The 8,378-nt window shown below is 39.6% G+C and overlaps 1 protein-coding gene across 1 annotated transcript in view; it reads right to left on the bottom strand.

Moving 5' to 3' along the window:
- grin2ca (glutamate receptor, ionotropic, N-methyl D-aspartate 2Ca) overlaps positions 1 to 3,582 on the bottom strand; it is a 44,666-nt gene extending 41,084 nt beyond the window's left edge. The window contains 2 exon segments of the mRNA XM_056753413.1: positions 2,566 to 2,985; positions 3,146 to 3,582. The gene's annotated coding sequence lies outside the window, so the exon portion shown is untranslated.
- Between the last annotated feature and the right edge of the window lie 4,796 nt (positions 3,583 to 8,378).

The following is an 8,378-nucleotide window of genomic DNA, read 5'->3' as shown; positions in this document are numbered from 1 at the left end:
TACAAGTTTGTCATCCGTGCCATCCGTGTTTGTGTGCATCTATTTGCAGTACATTACATGAGTTATTTGTGTGTGATTGTGTTCTTTTTTTTGCATTGTAGAGATTAAGATAGCATCAGGAAAATGAGGTTCAGCAACACTCACAGTTTCAAAAAGATTTTACATTTGAACACATTTTAGTGGTGTTCTCACATTCACAAGTCAACACCTCAAACAGTGCTGGATTAATACAGGAAATTATACACGTACAGGTTAGAAAATCCCTAAAACATAGTACGCTTTACACAATTTTAGTACAAGCATCACTACAAATACATAAATTAGCCAAGAATCAGAAAGCGAGTGTGTGCGAGTTCTCAAATGCCCATGTGTGATTCTGTGACTGTGGGTGTGTGTGTGTGTGCGCATGTACGTCCACCCTGTTGTGAGATGGAAGTCATTGCCGTGTGGAGCCAGCAAACCCTGCGATCAATGCATCTGTTCTCTGCTTACATAGAATATGGCCATGACAGAGCTGACCCTCCTCCTGCCTTATTAACTGTACAAGAAAACCCGACACTCATTCCAACTAACTCTTTACTAGCCAATCTCAACACACTAGGGATTTAACAATATCAAATTCTCACCGTACAACAATACCTCGGTTTAGTGCCTGCGGTACAGTTGCGGTATTTAAATGAGGACTTGGAAAAAAGTGGCAGAAGTGTACATTGAACAATTATTGAACATTACAATTACGTACAAATGAACCATGTCATATCCTGTCCTCTTCTCTCTATCCTCTAATCATAACTGATGCTTTGAGTTATGAGGTATAGTATGAGATAGCTCAAATGACAATAAAAATCCCTCTTATAACATAAAAAACTGCACCAGCTGGACCTTGACACAGGTAATATCTATTATATTGTTTAACATTCTCTATGTTAAAGTCCTGGAAGACCCATCATTTAATACAGTCATGCGACCACGATAATATTGAGACAATTTTGCTATTGTCATACCATGAAATTGATAATATTGTTACATCCCTACAACACGCACTATTGATCAAACCTAGGCAGCAAAATTTCATAGAGTAAGAGGTTGGGATCCCTTGACTCAAGCCTGTAATAACCACCATGAAGCAAAAATGCAAAATGATTGTACGTTTCGCAGATGCAGAAGTAAACTGTACTCACATTGGACAGTAAATGGTTTGTAAATGGTCGGCAGAATGAGTCTCAATAACACAAAATTTGAACACGAAGACCATAGTAAAATCACCATTAACTCGTACAACCGAGAACGTAGAGATACAGTACTCTTGACGTCATAGTCAGGCAATTGGCAAAGCTGACCTACACTTCTGAAGCGTATACTGCGTCCTTCATACTAAACAAGCAATACTGCTCTGATCCTACTGCCAAGCTGTCGTGCTAACCTACATATTTCTCACAAATTCAATAGATTTCCAGTCACAGACCTAAATTCAGCCAACCTGCCTACAATCGGCAACATAAAAATGTTGAAAACATTCCCACATAAAATATAACAAGCATTGGGAATACGCTGAGGGCAAAGAGATTTCTTATTATACAGTTATATCATGAAGAAGGTTAAAACTAGGACTGTTATAATTCTACAGGTAAAGTATTTTGATGACATTGCGAGGACGCAAGGGCAATCAGGTCATCTTAAAAAATACTTCGATTTTACAGATAAACTACAACAATTTATATTCGTGCACAATGCCACATATTCCAAAAAGGAAATTAGCAAAGCAAAATTAATGATCGTTGCTTTCATACATTTGTATGCAATGATTCCATCCAGAAAATATCTGAACACGATTAAAACTGAAGATGGGCGTAAATGGGGGTCTTTTTAATTTTGCATGTGTCACTGACCCCATGAGGTCTCACAGCCACTTTCCAACATATTTTCCCTTTCTCCTGTCCCGTGTTTCTCCTCCTAACATTCTGTCTCTGTCCGTGCTCTACCTGGTTCTTTTCTGTATGTAAGTGGCACATTATCCCAGCGTCAGTGGGACACATCCCAAATGCGTCAGTATGTGCTCGGTAAAAACACCTCCCAGCAGTAATTACTGAAAGCTGTCATCGCTTTCCTTCCAAGATATCTCAGGGGAATTCAATTCCTGTCGCTTTAACATTCCAGCACGATGACTTTAACGGAGACGCTCTCCTTGTCTGCAGTGTGCCGTGATTGATCTTTCCTCGTAGTGGCTGCGAGTTACAAAGCTAAAACATCGAAACACCTTTTCTATCCTTAAGGTTTTAGTTTGAGTACTTTGCGAACGAACGCCCCGCTCAGACAATTTCAACAAGCATCCAACCTGTAGGTCCGCAGACTCGAGCAGATGAAACAGCTGCATCGCAGCCAAACACAGCGAGGTACTTTCAGAAAGATTCGCGCACACACAAACACACTTGACATTCATTTCACACTGCACCTGACTCACATACCAACACAATTCTCGAATAAATCCCCACTTTAAACAGGTGTTAAACTTTAAACATCCCATTTAAACTCGTGCACACGCGTGCCGTGAAGGTGCTCATTTACCTGCTTCGGCGAACCACATGCAGCCCGGACTTCCCACAGCACATTTCTCCTCCGTGACTCGTCCTGGTTTTTTTTCCCGGTCCCCTGTTCCCCCCCACTCTCTTTCTCTCTCTTTCCTTTGCTCTCGGCTCCTGTTTGAGTCTATTTCAGTGTAGACAGAAGATCCCACTGTGACGGTGGCATGGTCTCTAGCAGTTTGGCAGAAGGTCACATCATCGTCCGTGAGGGGAGGGTGGGATGGCAGGAGGGAGGGAGAGGCTCGTGCGGAAAGACGGGGGGAAAGTAGCGGGTTGGTGCCAGAGGAGAACGGTTATCCACAACTGTCCTGTCGAGAAGCATGAAGCGTCCTTGTCCGGGAAGGTCACTGGTTATGCGCGTCTTGGCTCTCATTGGATGCGAGTTCCAAAATCTGTCCGAAACCTGTCAAAATATAAGTGGTGTTTAATTCAATTCTGCAAAAGCAAATGAAAAAAGACCACCATAGTGAACACAATTTAGAAAATATTCTTAACCTGTTGACTTGTCGTGTCATAACATCAACAAATCTTTGTTCAGTCATATCCCAAAACTTTTGATTTACCTTCTTTACATCTTCCCGTCTCACGTACTCTTTGCCCCGATAAAAGATGCCACCGATTTTCGGCACACTGGCACCGGAGTATTGAACGCTGCCCGTACGAACAGGTGGCTGGGTCCGGCAGGCGGAGCTTCTTGTTTTAGTTGCAGATTCCCAGCCAGCAGATATTCTTGCCTCCGTTTTCCCCTTGAGCTTCAGGTTGTTGTTTTGTGTACTAAACTGCTTTTGTATAAGTAATTCTCGACATCCAATAAAGCTGTAAAGTGATGTCCCAGTCCGATAGCAGTCGTTCCCCGACCTCTGATGGTTTGCTGGGGTTACATGTTGTTCGTGCAGTTGTGCTTCTCAGATTAGTCTTGTTGTAATCCTGGTTTCTTCTGCGCTCATATCAGAGGCAGGACGTGTGCGCTGTAATCATTATGTGGTAAGGATTTATTCAAACTCTCTCTCTCTCTCTCTTACTCTCTCGCTTTACCCCCCCCCCCCTTCCCATTCTATTTTCCTCCACTGTTCGGTTTTCTTAACTCTTCTTAACAGATGGCTTGTATGATTGTTGGGAATTCATATAAAATAAAGTCTTAATACAATACACCAATGTGCACGACCGATTGGAGAATGAAATGCTTAGGCATTACAAATGGCATCTTTATAATCATATTTACAATAATATGTTTGTGTGCATGGAACGAAGTCGGCTAATTCAACCAACAGCTGAGAAGTCTGTAGTCTAATGCAAGCAGGCGATGAGAATAGGCAGTGTGGAGATTTAAATGCTGTGGTGAATGTGTAATCTCTCTCTGTGCTGTAATAAAGCTCAGATGTGGTAACGCTTCATCTCACGTTGGGCCCAGTTTTAGAATAATGCAGTAGGATTATGAGTATGAAATACCTATTAGGCTCTCAAATAGAGAAAATGATATGGTTAAATTATGCGAATACTCAAGCACATACACAAAAACAACAAACATGATTTAAATAAAAAGTAGTGAAATACAAGGATTGGTTTATCAAAGATGGGCTTTTAAAGGGATGATTCACCAAAACTACATTTATGTATTCTTAAATATATTTTCATTATTTATAATTACATACTTGCGTTATTATTTACTCACCGTCATGATGTTCTGAACCAACTTGAACTAACAAACGATATTAGGCTCAGTCACCATTCACTTTCCTTGTTAGGAATAAAAAAATCATGCTTTACAATTTCTTACTTGTACATTTCTTTATTGTACTTTCTATTATTTAATAACAGTAAAGTGTCAATTAAAGGAACAGTTTGCACAAAAAGGAAAACTCTGTCTTCATTTACTCACCCTTAAAGTGACAATTCTGTCATCATTTACTTGTCATTTCAAACCTGTATCAATTTCTTTGTCCTGTTAAACACACAGAAAGATATTTGTAAGAATGTAAGTAACCAATCAGATCTCGTCCTCCATTGACTCCCATAGTATTTATTTTCCCTAATATGCCAGTAAATGGGGATGAGATCTGATTAGCTAGTGACATTCTTCCAAATATCTTCCTTTACGTTCAGCACAACAACAAAATGTATTCAGGATTGGAACAACCTGAGGGTGAGTAAATAATGACAGAATTGTCATTCCTTTAAGTTGTCTCAAATCTATATACAGTAAATGTCTTTGTTCTGATGAACACAAAGGAAGATATTTTGAAGAATGGAGGAAAGCAAACCGTTCTGGAACACTTTTGATTACTATTGTCATTCTCCAAGTCATGTTAGTTTCAAGGCCTCTGAGACTTCTAATAATAGCGTTTATGCAAACATCACTATTACTGTTGCCTATACATAGATTCTGGGACTGTTGTGTTTTAGTAAAACAGGTCAACACGAGGTAAAGCATTGGACTTGTATGCCATTCTTATCAAACTATTACTTTACACTGATCCAAATGAAAAGTTACGGTTAGGGTTTAGTTTAGGATGTTTCTTTAGAAGGAACGCTGTGCTATGACCAACAAAAGATGTGAATCCATAAACACATTTTAATTGGCAAACTCACAGACGTCAGCGCTGATTGTGGCGGTTAGCACGTCAGCGGTACCTGTTGGAGATGAGCTTGAACGATAGAGGAGCAACAGCAGAAGGAGCACAGGAAGTCTCACAGGTGGCCACGGGCGGAGGAGGACACACGTGTCAGGATGAGAGAGAGATAGATGGACATATGCTCTCTCTCCACGAGTTGGCCGTACCATTTCACACGCTAGAAGGCCTCGCGGGCCGATCTGAACAACAGGAGAGAGATTTAAGAGAGGAGAGGTAGAGATGGACCATCAGTTCTGGCACGTGCGTTTGAAATCCTGACACACCAGTATGCGTTCTCCTCTCTGTGTGTGAAGTATAATTAGATACGAGGAAATGGGAGGAAAAGGGCCGAATTTGGCATGGACTGGATCTCAAGGGAGTCTCCAAATATAGCCAGACGTCTCGAAGCATTGAGCAACAAAAGCAGCTCAGCTTACGTCCCAAAACCTGCCTGACTGTTCCTTCTTTCTGATGCCCTCTTCTTCTTGCTTGTGTGTCACTTGTGCCTTTGCTTTTACATGAAGTCTTATAATAGCTTGCTTGTTAAACACAAAAGAAGATATTTTGAAGAATGTGGGAAACTAAACAGTTCTGGGGCACTGTACTATGGAAGTCAATAGTGCCTAAAAACTGTTTGATTACAAACATTTTTCCAATTGTCTTTCATAGTGTTTAGCAGAACAACAAACTTTACACAGCTTTAAAACAACTTGTGGGTGGGAAAATGATGATGGAATTCATTTTGGGGTAAACTATCCCTTTAAACTTGTCTGCTGCAGAAAAACTGTTTGTTGTTTTTTAACAAAAGTGCTCTTTATATTTAAGTGCCAATTGAAATGAAACCAGTTTTAATAAACTACACAGGTCACTCTGTATCCTATGTGTCTTTAGATTGCTTTACTGTATGAATCTGCACGGGTTGCTTCATTTCAAAAGCAGTATTATGCTGCCCTCTAATGATGCTGCATGGTAACAAACCAAAGTAGACATCTGGTCAATCTAGCTGGTAAAGCTAAATAATTGTGATACAAATAAGACCCACAATATATGTTAATTTGTTTGGTTTTGAATTCCTTAATTTCTTAATGTCATCATAAAAATGCTTTGGTACAAACATGCAGCCGCAGAAAATTAAAAGGGACAGTTCACCCAAAAATGACAATTCTGATTTTTCATCATTTACTCGCACTCAAGTTGTTCCAAACCTGCAGAAATCCATTTAAGAGACAATTCCAAATTTATTTCTTAGGTATGTTTAGGTAAAATGATCCTATTCATTCTGTTAACTCGTGACAAGATTTCTCTTAAATGAATCATTTTGTATGTATTTGCAAAATTGAAGTTTAGTTTTTAAAGTCCCTGTGAAACGGAAGTTGCGATTGTGTTTACTTCCATATACTGACGCATTTGTGAGAAAAAATGCAATTTGATTGATTAATGTAAAAAAACAGCGCTTGCATTTTCAAATGGAACTGGGAGCAGACAGACAGTTGAAGAGAGGAGTTAACGGATGCTCCGCCCAGGACGACTCATTTAAGATGAATAGTCACTAGGACGAAAGTTTATTTTGAGATTTTAACTGAAGATATATTAGGAAACATGAATTTTCGGTTCATACAAGAATCTTTTAACTTAGTTGTTAAGAAGTTAAGTTTTTAGGATTACTTAAAAGTATTTTATGGTATTAGCCAAATTTTGTACATCATTTTCATGCGTCTTTGCATGCTGTCCGTCTTTCACATTACTGTTGAGGTTTGTTTAGTTGACTTGAATTAACACGAAACATGCAGAAATGCAAAACCGGGGCTATCTCTTGATTTTTCCCCTCTATAGCTGTATTTTGTATTTCTATATATGGGGGGATTCTCCAATAAAATATGTCCTCATTGTTCAGGACACAGTAGGCTAGTTGTGTATAGGTTTATATTGTTTTACTTCGTGTTGTATATCTGTATTTATGTAGCACTGTGGTCCTGTGAGGCACGACATCTCGTCCCGCTATATGTCCACACATGTAGTGGAATGACAATAAAGCTCAACTTGAACTTGAACTTGACTTGAACTTGTATCTTGCGTACCTGTATGACTATTGTCATGAGCAACAAATGAATAATATCATGAACAAAGCCTTTTTTGAAACCATCACTCCGTTGTTTACATCTTCAAACATAAGTCTGGTAAATATTCACATATAGAAGCAGCTTTTCCTGTAGCTCAGTGGTAAGATGCAAGCAAGGTTGTGGGTTCAATCCCAGGGGGTTGCAGATACCCAAGTATAAATGTACATTCACCTAAAGGATTATTAGGAACACCTGTTAAATTTCTCATTAATGCAATTATGGTAGTGGTGTAACGGTGTGGGGGATGTTTTCTTTGCACACTTTAGTCCCCTTAGTGCCAATTGGCCATCGTTTAAATGCCACGGCCTACCTGAGCATTGTTTCTGACCATGTCCATCCCTTTATGACCACCATGTACCCATCCTCTGATGGCTACTTCCACAGGATAATGCACCATGTCACAAAGCTCGAATCATTTCAAATTGGTTTCTTGAACATGACAATGAGTTCACTGTACTAAAATGGCCCCCACAGTCACCAGATCTCAACCCAATAGAGCATCTTTGGGATGTGGTGGAACAGCAGCTTCGTGCATCCCACAAATCTCCATCAACTGCAAGATGCTATCCTACCTTGTTGAATCAATGCCACGTAGAATTAAGGCAGTTCTGAAGGCGAAAGGGGGTCAAAAACAGTATTAGTATGGTGTTCCTAATAATCCTTTTGGTGAGTGTATAGGATAAAAGCGTCTGCCAAATGCATAAATGTAAATGTGTGCACATACCTGCATGTTGGTAAAAGAACTGGAATTGATAATAAGCACGCTATATCTGCTTAAGACAAGTCAGATTCATTAAAGACTTACTGAAGATCTTTTATAACTTTCACACAATCGTTTGAAAGCTTTCGGGCCATCCTCATGTTGTCCTGTCATCTTCACCATCTGTCCAGATGTCAAAAGCTGATCTAGGAAACCTACTGATGGATAAACAGAAGAAAGCCAGCAATCTCAAACAACAAGTCTCTGGGAGATTCAGAACAAAACATGTTCTTTGTGTATCTTTTATATACTCATAGGACAAACTTTAAATGTAAATGATCGATTCGAAAAAATGGGCTTATCA

The sequence above is a fragment of the Triplophysa dalaica genome, chromosome 7, assembly GCF_015846415.1.
Source record: "Triplophysa dalaica isolate WHDGS20190420 chromosome 7, ASM1584641v1, whole genome shotgun sequence".
Lineage (NCBI taxonomy): Eukaryota > Metazoa > Chordata > Actinopteri > Cypriniformes > Nemacheilidae > Triplophysa > Triplophysa dalaica.
The sequence above is the reverse complement of the archived record's forward strand: the minus strand, read 5'-3'. Positions and strand labels throughout refer to the sequence as shown.